Below are 12,380 nucleotides of genomic sequence, written 5' to 3' on the forward strand. Positions count from 1 at the left end.
CAAGGAAATCCAATCAATAAAACTACTATTCAATTTTATGCACCAATCACAAAACTAGTGATGACTAAATTAAAGAATTCTACCAACATCATCAGTTGAAATGTGGAATTAAGATGCAATGATAATTATTGGCAATTTGGAGTGCCAAAGTTAAAAACAAAGAGGAAGAAAGAGTAGTTGAAAAAATATGGTCTTGGTGAAAGAAACTAAGCTTGAGAACTTATAACAGAGTTTTGGAACACCAACGACTTGATAATTCTTAGATATGTATATAAAAACTTCAAGTCAATGATTAAATACACAATACTGAGTTCAATGAAAGGATCTTGGATATATAAATTTGATAGTCACTAGAGTATGAATATTATAAAAATAGTAATTATTATTATAAGACTAATATGAATTAAAGTTTCCATGCATACAGAAATCAAAGAAGTCTAAGAACAAAGACCAGACACGCTATAAATCAAAAGAGGAAGAGGAACAAAAGAACACACCAGTTATAAAGGAGAAAACTAGTAGATGTAAGAGCCCTGGATACCAAGCGAGTAAAGTGCATTAAACAAGAAAACATTGGTGCCAAATACTTACATCTGTAAAACAGTATGGTATTGAGAAATGACCATTGGATTTAACAATTTGGCACCTAGATAAGCATACTAGATATACTTCATTGGAGTAGTAGGAATAAGATGAAAATTACAATAAATCAAGAGAAATGATACACTAAGCATATAGAAACATTTTCAGAATCGTAGTGCAAAGAGAAGGAGAAAGACAGTGGTAGGTAGAGAGGAAACTAAGTCTTGTTGTTCTTAAATGAGAAAAGTTTGAGCATGTTACATACTGATAGAACTATTTGATGAGAGACCCAATGATACAGAGAACTAGAGAATGATTTCTGGAGTGATGGCTGAGTAATAAGGAGAAGGGGTGGGGCTGGTTAAAGTAGATGAGAGGTAGAAACATTAGTTATGTTGATGCGCATGTTGACTGGTAGGTATATATGACAGGGCAAACTGATAGACATTGTCTACTGAATGCTTCTAATTTTGAGCAACACAAGAAACAAGATCATTAGCTAAGATTGAATTGCTGTGTTTGAAAAGAGATCATAAAGAATGATATACTGGTCTAAGAAAGTAAAGTTCATTTGGAATGGGATGAGCTAACTATGAAGCATTGAGGCCCCGATGAAGGTTAATGATTACAAATTTAAAATGAACTAGAACTTCCCAGGGGAGGTTTTCTCCAACTCTGCTAAGACACGCAGATATAGAGGAGGGCAGGGAGTTTTTGAGTCCGGCACTTTCCAGTTATGCACTGTTTCCGAAGTTGCCAGAAATAAAAAGTCATTGTGGTGATGAGTGATGTTAATGAAGATTTTTCTAAATGGAAGACCAGTGTCTTCTAGTAACAAGCACTAAAAAATGCATGTGACATCTCACCTGGCAGGATGGGAAGATTGCTGATTGACAGGGGACAAACATCACAAGAGAAGAGAAAGGACTGATGGGTCAAGGTATTCAAAGTGTCAACTAAGATATTTAAATTAGCAAGAGTTACAGCAGCAGTATTTCTGTTAAGCGCGACCATGAGCAAGGAATTAAAACTTTTAGGGAATAAGCTGTCTTGGGGAGGAGTGCAATAGACAAAAGAGGATTTCAGCAAGAGTGAGGCAATAATATAGTCCCATAAAAGAAGATTGAAAGCGAAGTGGAAGAATGTTGTGGAAACAACGAGCATACTCCTTATGCAGGCCCACCAAGATCCATCGCAACCATCACTTGATTCTAGATTCAGTCTAGAGTCAAGCAGGGCATGACATTAACAAATATTTAGAGAAGAGGTCAGTGATAAAAGGGGATTTGCTGGTGACTAATGATTAACAAAAGATTATAAGAACCAAGCCTGTAGTCTGACAGTCAGATGTACTGGCCTGCTGCAGCCAAAGAATGCACTCTACAGAAAGCATGGAACACAGTTCTCAACAAGAGACAGGAAGATGGTGTGCTTTGTAAGGGGTGGTCTCCTGCTGAAGGATTCTCAGTAGGGTCTAAGAAGAATGAAGTTCAGTTCTAGATTGGTTGTCGTTTCTGATGGGGAACTTGGAAAAGTGAGAATTAACTAAAGATTAGGACCTGTTGTAAGGTGAGGAGAGCTAGCAATTGGGTATCCCCAATAACAAATAGGTACAGCAAAGCAAAACTCATTCAAAGAAGGGATTTTTATGGTTATTTTACAGTTGCTGCATGATCACTGTGGAAAAACCATTTCATGTTCATTTGGTCGCTGGCTTTACCCTTGTCTGACCTCCCAGACTGATTAATGGTTGGCTGCTTTTTTCTCTTTTGGCCTGAAGTCATATTGTCTCTCAGTCCCGCTCAGGTTTGTCTCTTTCACTGGCTTTAACTTCCAGAGGCCACATTAGAGAGGATTCAGAAAATGGGACTAGAGTGAGATATGGCGCCAGCAAGGGCATATCTGGGACAAAGAAGATTGAAGATTAGAAAATGAATGGTTGTCTGTAAAATGTTTGCGTCTTGTCTTGATTCTTGGTGCTGACTTTCTTGAAACAGATTGTGGGGCAAGGCTGTGAACACTACATGACCGGGAACTGGAAGACCCCTCTCTCGGAGCACTCAGTCCTGGGTGTCCACCTCACATCTGCTGAGAGAGCCTTGAAGAGAAGTGGGCTTTGGGGAGAACATAGACTCTCTCTTGACTTCAGCAAGAAAGCAGCAAAGAGAAGGCAGTTAACCACAAGGTTGGCAGTGGGAAACCAGCAAGGGCTCTGCAGAAGCGAGATGATGCTTCCTGCTCCTGTAAAGATGCACAGTATTGGAAACCCACTGGGGTAATTCTATGCTGTCTATAGGGCCACTATGAGTCAGACTTGAGTTGATAGTTGTAAGTTTGTCTTTTTGTTTAACCCTTCCCCAAAGAATTCTGTACTCTTCAATTTATGCCACATAAAAAATAGCAGTTTGGGAACCCTAAAAATACTCGAGTTGAATTTTTTTTGTATGTAAGAGAGAGCTTTATATCGAAGAGCAATGGTATACTGATAAAACATACCCGCCCATTACAATCAAGTCCATAAGTCCAATATTACGCCATATGTCCAGTACTCATCCATAAATTCCTCTTCAGACTCCTGTTGCCACTCACAATGATGCCAAATACTGGAAGATCACAGGCCAGTAGGTGAAAATTCTTGTGGATCCAATGGCAGTGGAAGCATGACAAAACTGTCTCTGCAGGTCTCCACTGCATGGCTTGCTCAGGTTTCAGCGTAATACCACATGGTTTGACTACAAGCCGACGAAGGCAGAGAGAGTGTGTGTGGCCTCCAGGTAGAAACAGAGGAAGTGCCTGGAATCCTCATGAGAAGGCCAAGCCCACAGGAGGCATCATCAGGCTGTAACCTGATTAACAGACTAGACTCCAACCCCTCATTCTTAATATCCTCAAGTTGACACGAGATTATGTAACTACCACACATGCATATAAAGCAATTGAAAACATATGGCTTGGGTCAGATATACCTCAGTCCTCAAAGTAACATCCTTGCTTTTCAAGACTCTATGGAGGGTGGTGCAGCAGCTTTCCCTAATGCAACTCCTCTTGTGATTCCTTGACTGCTGCTTGAGTCAGCATTGATTGTGGATGCAAAGAAGAAGAAATCCTTGACAACTTCAAACTTTTCTCCATTTATCATGATGTAACCTATAAATCCAGTTGGGAAGAGTTTGTTCTTCCATACATTGAGTTGTAATCCATACTGAAGGCTGCCACTTTTGATCTTCATCACCAAGTGCTTCAAGACCTCCTCACTTTCAATAAGCAAGGTTGTATCATCTGCCTATCACAGATTGTGAATAAAATTTCCTCCAAGGTTGTTGCCACATTCTTCTTCATAAAAGCCAGCTTCTCTGGTGATTTGTTCAGCAGACCGATTGAATAAATGTGATGAGAAGATACAACCCTGATGAGAAGATACAACCCTGTTGCACGGCGTTCCTGATACATACAGACATCCCTTGTCCTGTTAACACCACTGACGCTAGATCCATGGACAATTTCTCCACGAGCACGAAGGAGAGTCTGGAATTGCCATGCATCTCAAGGGTATCCACAGTTTGCTAGGCCCCACACACAGTTGAATGCCTTTTAGCATAGGCAATTATTGTAAATGTTTCTTTGAGCTTGTGACCAAAAAGATGTCAGATAGGGTAAGATCTGTGTTGGAGAGAAGGATGTAAGGTTTTCCCCTGAAAGTTTCATAGACCTACCCTTGCGACCACTGCAGAATGAGCAGATGTATTGTAGTAGTGAGGGGGGAAAAAATCTTTGGTGCAAAATTTCTGCTTTTCCCACGAATTCAGTTTTGGGTTTTCTTAAAAGTTTTTTTTTAATAATAAATCTCTGTGGTCAATATATGTTCTTGGAAAAAATCTATCAAGATTACATTTTAGAATGAAAAAAAAAGCAGAACAGTAACAAACTTCTGAGCTGACGTCTCTGCCTTGGATCCCTTCAGAAGCCACTGTTTTGAGTGGACCTATGTTTTAAGACACGCTGACATAATTAAGAGAGAACATGTCTTCAGTCATCCACTGATCAAATGGACATGGTTAAACATGCTTTGCTTGTCACAAACCAGTGAGTATAAGAACTGGAACTCTAGAAGAATACTTTTTTACTTACCATCATTAAAATAAACAAGTTTCAAAATGCATGGTAATGTGAGGTTATGTGATATAAGGAAAAATAATTCAATGCAGCACATAGTCCCTGATGTCATGTTTTGCAGCTTATAACTAACATTTAAAATGGTGTCCCTGAATTACCAATAAAATGAAAAAAAATGATGTGAAGTATGCACGTCACAAGGCAGTAAGGGAAAAGCAGAGTTTGCTTCACTTTTCCTTCTATCCGAAATAAATAATTCCTTGTAGGGAAACATTGTCTTGCTTCCCCTGGGAGGATTGCTTAGGTGCGATGACGAAGAGTAAGCCTCCCATGTTCCAGGAACGTGGCCCAAATGCTGAGGGATAAGGAGATTCCTTGCTGAAGACAAACAGAACTCCAGCAGGTTAAAATGTGCTAGCAAATGAGAAGGTTTGTTAGTGCAAGAATATTTGTTAATTATGAGTAATGAAAACATATTGTGCCTGGAGTCATTGTGCCCTATTATTGCCTCTGCATTTGAACTTTAGTTAACTTTCTGGTCTGAAAATAAAAACCAGTGAGTGGAAAAGCAAGAGGAGGGTCGACTCCCACTTGAGTCCCTCTCTCTTCCCCTCATGACTCAATCTCAAGTCTTGAATCCTTATTCCATGGTTGGCAGGTTGATCCCAGCTGGCTGGAGCGCAGCAATGCCTCTCCTCCAAATTCTTCTGCACCAAATAAATTTTGAACAGATTTCTATCCAGAAATATCCCAAAAGTGGTGATAATTAAAATATTAATCACTCAGTCACCTAGAAAACGTACCTCTATAAACAAACTTTAGAAGGTTGTGAAGTGAGTGAGCTGGAACATGACATGTCCCAGGTTCCTCTTAACATGAGGACATGTTCCCTCTCCCAGCACAACCCATTCAAAGGAAGATACAGGGAAGAAAAAGGTTAAAAGACACAGTTTCTGTTTATAGAGTGGCACAAATTTGTGACATTCAGTTCATATTGCCATAGTGATTTGGAACTGCTTTCATGTCCGTTTAATACTTTAGTTTGCACAAATACCCTATGACATAATGAGAAAATATTAGTACATGTATATCATTTTCTGAAAGCGGAAACTGCTTAAAAGGAATTCAGGAAACCTGCCCACGCTCACATTTCTAACAAGCACAGGTATAAACTTTCATATCTGAACATCTCCTTGGACAGGGGAGAAGCAAGTAGAGGTTGTAGAATGTTTTAGGAAGGGCAACAAATAATTAGGGCAGACAGGACAGATAAGAAAGATCAGGGGGATTTGACAGTGCCTGCCTGTTAAACACAGGTCAGGTACAAGAACAAAACAGAACAAGATCACACAAGATGCCGTTTTGTCTCTACAACTTCTAGGCACTATAGATAAGAACTTTCTAGACCTATGACTGATCTCACACAAGCAGTGTTCATCTGACCTTGACCTTACAGTAATTCACTCACATTATTGCTTTAATTTGAACTTCTACCCTGAATCTCAATTAGTTTATAGTGACCAAATTACTTAGATCTAGTTTATATATAAAATTTATATATAAAATTGGATAGTAGCCACTTCTAATGTATGGAAACTCAGTTTTCATTTCTACTAAGGTGCTTTGGGCACCTTAGTCAATCATCTGGTCAATGTAATGCTTTAGTTTAAGAGAAAATGAGGTCTCCACTCAAATCATAAAAGCAAAGTTACTGCCATTGTGTCATTTCTGACTCATAGTAACCTGAGGAAATGGCATGAGGACCTCATCTGAATCCAAATCCACACCAGCCCTAAGTCAATTGCCACAAGACAGAAACCAGACATGCCTCGCCCTCTGTGTTCACCCTACTCTGACACCAACTGCCCTCTGGTGGCATAGTCTATGATAGGTTCAATGGCCAAACAAAACACATTGACCAACCTCGCATTTATGAGAGCTTATTAAAGAAGTTAACAGGTTACCACACGTCCGAGTCAGGAAACATTAAGGATACAGTCACTTGGTTGTCTGAAGCAGTGCCTCATCTCAGCTATACATATACTGGTCCTGCCTCTCTCAGTCAGTCAGTCCATTGGCATCTGCCTTTCTCCTTTAGTGCTGGTCAATGCCCAAAGGGCATTGGCATGGCTCTCATCAAGCCATCCTCCTTCCTGCAGGCGCTCAACTTTGCTGTTTGCGTACACCACGGAGCCCCCTGTGATGTCTCAGAGATGCAGCTCCTCCTCTGCTGTTTCTTAGTGCTGCAGCCTCTGTTGTCTCTACTACTTCACTCAGAGATCTCTCAAGTACTCTCCTAGTGACTCTTCTTTTTGATAGTCATGGGATTCCTTTTCCTACATCTGAAGTGTCTCACCTTTATACCCAGTGGGATGGCAAAACTGACCAAACTCAAGTTAGAGTGCTCTATAATTTATTTGCATCCCCCACAGGGTAAGAGTTACAAAGACTAGTTAGAAGTGTCATAGAGAGTGGTAATTTCCCTTCACCACATCACTGTATCGGATAGCCATAGGCTACCCAATGCTATAAATCTTTATGGAAGCAGACGGTCTCATCTTTCTGCCATGCATATACCAAGCAGGTTTGAACCACCAAACTTTTGGTTAGCAATCGAATCAAATAAGGTGCTTTAAACCCTGTTCAACCAGTCTAAAAGACCCTTTAATATTGTAAATTTACTCCTCCATTCCTTCGAGCATTTCATTCCCAGGTAATATAGTTTATGTATTTTGGTTCCCACAATATGCTATAGATTTTATGACATAGTTCTACACATGGATATGTTTCCAAAAACCAAACCCACTTCCATTGAGGGAATCTGGCTTATAGTGATCCTATCAGCAAAGCAAAACTGTCCCTTGGGATTTCTGAGGCTGTACTTCTTTTTGCTTTTTTAAAAAAATTAATATATCATTTATTGGGGGTTCTTACAGCTCTTATAACAATCCATTGTATCAAACACATTTGTACATATGTTGCCATCATTGTTTTCAAAACATCTTTCAGTTTGAGTCCTTGGTATCAGCTCCTCTTTTTTCCCTCCCTCCCCCAACCTCCCACCCTTGTGGACCCCTGATAAATTATAAATTATTATTTTCATATCTTACACCATCTGCTGTCTCCCTTCACCCATGTTTCTGTTTTTCATTCCCCTGGGTGGAGGGGTGAAGGGGGGGAGTCGGGGTTGGGGTGTTATATGTCTATTATTATATTTAATTCCCCATTTCTCCCCCTTCTGCCCCTACCTTCTTCCTACCCTCATGGTATTGCAACTCATATTACTTTTCCTGAGGGGTTTATCTATTCTGGATTCCATGTGTCAAGAGCTCTTATCTGTACCAGTGTATATGCTCCAGTCTAGCTCGATTTGTAAGGTAGAACTAGGGTCATGATAGTGGGGGGGGGGGAGCATTAAAGAACTAGAGCAGTGGTTCTCAACCTTCCTAATGCCATGACCCTTTAATGCAGTTCCTCATGTTGTGGTGAACACCCCCCCAACCATAAAATTATTTTCATTGCTATTTCATAACTGTAATTTTACTACTGTTATGAATTGGGCGACCCTTGTGAAAGGGTTGTTGGACCGCTAAAGGGGCCACGACCCACAGGTTGAGAACCACTGACCAGGAGACATGTTATGTGTTCTGTCGGTGCTACACTACACCCTGGCTGACTCATCCTACCCTACTTCTTTATGGGCACAGAAAGCCTCATCTTTCTCTGGAGGAGTGATGGGCAGCTACAAGTTATTGTCCTTGTGGGTTCCATGTTGGGCAGCTAACCACAAGGACAGTCATTTGTAGCCACCCGCCACTTCTCAGGAGAAAAATGAGGCTTCTTACTAAATTAACCTGAATCTGTTATATTCTTCTTTGTATTCCCAGTATCTAGTGCAGTGCCTGGTATGCAGCAAATACTTTTTATATGTTTGCTAAGCAAATGAACAAATAATATATTATTCTAAGCATAACTAAAGAATAAATAGTACGTGTAATATTTTTATTCCAACTCTATTTTTCTTTATTAACATTAATAAGCATCTATTCATTCCTGATATATGCAGTAGTATCCTAGGCATATGAAGTATGTAGTTTGATCTATTGGTCCTTGTACTGGTTTTAAAACCTAGAATGAAACATTCAAAGGACATTTGCACTAAGACATAAGTCAAAAATTTCATTTGTCCACAAAGTATAAGAGGCTCACCTCATAAACTGCTCAGCCATTGTTGGAGTCCTTTGATTTGTGTCTTTCTCAGCATTTCACTTGGCACAAATGTGTCCAAAAGAATATGTTAGAAGACTACGACTTGCACAAATCACTATGACTTACAAGGAAAATAAGGCATGTTGCTATCAAGTTCATTGCAATTCACAGTGACTGCATAGGACAGTGCAGAACTGTCCCATAGGGTTTCCAAAACCATAATCTTTATGGAATCAGACTGTATGATAGCTTGGGTTTTTTTTGTCAACTTGAGTTGATTTGATCTAACTTAGTGTGGTCAACTCCGTGACCGGGTCTTCTGTGAAGAAGCCAAGCAGTTGTGGGAAGAATTCAAACCAAATCAAACTCACTGCCTTGAGCCCATGCAACTCATAGAGACCTTAAAGGACAGGGTTGAACTGCCCTGTGAGTGCCCGAGACTGTAAGTCTTTACAGGAGTAGAAAGCCCTGCCTTTCTCACATGAGAAGATTAGGCTAGGATAAAAGAAATAAAAACCTCTCCGCCATCGAGTCAATTCAGACTCTGTGGGACAGAGTAGAACTGCCCCTCTGGGTTTCTGAGACCCTTAACTCCACAGGAGGATTAAGCCTTGCCTTTCTCCTGTGGAGCTGGTTGGTGGATTCAAAGGGCTGTTCTTGTGGTTAGCAGCCCAACACACAACCCACTATGCCACCAAGACAGAGTACCACCTCCTTCATTTGGCCAAAGCCTTGATACAATTGAATGAGCTTTCATTCAGAGTCTGGCCTATTCTTAGTATAGAGTGACACTGTGTAGAAGTTAGCTAACATCTATTGCTAGCTATGGGTCTTGCATCTGGTTCAACAACCTCCTATTATCTCGAATACCAATCCCAGAACTCATCAGAAGACTGCAGGTCTTAGATTCATTCAGCTCTGCATCCATCAGTCAGTGGTCTTCCTGCTTCATCTTTCTGCTTCCTGGTCATCAGCCTGAAGTTGCATGAGTCAGGAGACACCCCTACCTTATATCTGACTGTAAGGCTTGAACCAAACTGCACTTATCCATTTTTACAACTGTGTGAGCCATTTCTTGACGTAAATCTCTTTATATCAAGCATATGCAAGCATCACAGGCTTTGTTTCTCTAGAGACCCCAGTCTAACACAGACTACCCTGTCATGGTTTCACAGAAGGACTAGTGGGTTTGAACAGCAGACGTTGAATTACATGTTGAGTGCTTGCTTAATCACTGAGCCACCAGAGCTTCTTGTAAAGAATATAGCACCTAGTAAAATATGATTGGGAAATGAGATGATTGTTTTCTTTTTTTGATCATTTTATTGGGGGCTCATACACTCACCACAATCCTTACATCCATGCAATGATTTTTAAGAACTGCAACATTTTGTTTATATGTAAAATGAATGTAGTGGTCTCTTTAGCTACAATCAGACTTCCACAATTAGCACTCAGGCATTTCCAGTTGATGTGTGCAAAAGGGCAACTATTAATGGAGCCAGCACAGTTCCATCTGTATGTCAAAGAAATAAAAAGTTTGAAGGACAATCAAATATTAGATGAACTTTTACAAGCACAATCTTCAGGATTATGAAATATCATTAAGTATTATAAATCCAGCAAAAAGGACACAACCAGAAAAAAATACTGCATCTTTTAAGAGATGTAAATTGTTCAGGTTATTTAATATTAGGCTAGATAGTGTGGACCAGTACAGATTTTAGAAAGTAATTTTTTTCTTCTTTTTTTTATCATATCTATCTGTATAAGATAGGCAAGATAAACAATCCTGAGGACAAAACAATGGGATCAGCAGTTCCAGGGGCAGGCAGAAGAGGGGGAGGGGAGGGGGGAAGGGTGGGAGGAGTCAATAAACCCAGGGACAAGGGTACAGCATGAGATCTAAAATCAATGGTGAGGAGGGTGTAGAATGCCTGGTGGGGTTTGATCAAATGCAATGTAGGTGAGAGGAATTACTTAGAGCTGAATGAAGGCAGACCATGATAGTATGACAGGAGGAAAGTAAAGGGAAATACAGGAAAGAACTAGGAGGCAAAAGACATTTATGAAGGTATAAATATAGGCATGTATATATGTAAGTATATTTATATATAACTATAGTTACATAGGTCTATGTACATATATTTATATGTTAAGTATTCGGGTAACAGACAGACATTGGACCTCCCTCAAAGCCTCCTTCAGTGCAATAGCACTTTGTTCTAATAACCTGGCATTCTGTGATGCTCACCTTCCTGACAGGATTGCTGAAGTCAAAGTGTGTGCATAAGCAAATGTGGTGAAGAAAGCTGATGGTTCCCGTCTATTAGAAGATATAGCATGTGGTGTCTTAAAGGCTTGAAGTTAAACAAACGACCATCTAGCAGGGAAGCAAAAAAAAAACACACATGGAAGAAGCACACCAGACTGTGTGATCAGAAGGTGTTGATGGGATCAGTTATCAGGCATAAGAAGACCCAAAGCAAACATTCATATTGATTTGAACAAGGGACATTGAAGTGGAAACCCAAAGCCCACTGGTAGACAATTGAACATCCGTCATAGAAGGCTCACGAGGAAGGGACAAGCCAGCCAGAGTGCAGTATAGCACCTACGAAGCACACAACATTCCTCTAGTTCATCAGTTCTCAACCTGTGGGTCACAACCCCTTTGGGGGTCAAATGACCCTTTCACAGGGGTCAGTCAGCTAAGACCATCAGAAAACACACAAATATTTCACAATATATAATTATATATTGTTTTGTGATTAATCACTATACTTTAATTATGTTCAATGATGTTCAATTTGCAACAATGAAAATACATCATGCATATCAGATATTTGCATTATGATTCATAACAGTAGCGAAATTACAGTTATGATATAGCAACGAAAATAATTTTATGTTTGGGGGTCACCACACATGAGAACTGTATTAAAGGGTGGTGGGATTAGGAAGGTTGAGAACCACTACTCTAGTTCTTTAATCCTTGCTCCCCCCACCCTCATCCCTTCTCCCCCATTACTATGACTCCAGTTCTACCTTACAAATCTGGCTAGACTGGAGCATGTACACTGATACAGATAAGAGCTCTCAACAAACAGAATCCAGGACAGATAAACCCCTCCAGACCAATAATGAGAGTAGCAATACCATGAGGGTAGGGGAAGTAAAAGGGGGAGAAAGAGGGAATCAATCACAGTGATTGATGTATAACAACCACACCACCACCACCCAGGGGCACAAACAAAAGAAACATGGGTGAAGGAAGACAGTGGATAGTATAAGATATGAAAATAGCAATAATTTATAATGTATCAAGGGGTCATGAGAGTGAGAGGGTGGGGAAAAGAAGTAAAAAGAGGAGATGATACCCAGAGATCAAGTAGAAAGAAAATGTTTCGAAAATAATGAAGGCAACATATGTACAAATGTGCTTGACATAATTGATGTATGGATTGTTATAAGAG

General features: G+C 40.0%; 1 pseudogene; it reads right to left on the reverse strand.

Annotated features, from left to right (window-relative positions):
* The window catches only part of LOC101647947, a 69,412-nt pseudogene that overhangs the window by 27,414 nt on the left and 29,618 nt on the right, over positions 1 to 12,380 (reverse strand).

This window comes from Echinops telfairi, unplaced genomic scaffold (assembly GCF_000313985.2).
Source record: "Echinops telfairi isolate 266 unplaced genomic scaffold, ASM31398v2 ScPeMD7_7469;HRSCAF=8507_1, whole genome shotgun sequence".
Taxonomy (NCBI): domain Eukaryota; kingdom Metazoa; phylum Chordata; class Mammalia; order Afrosoricida; family Tenrecidae; genus Echinops; species Echinops telfairi.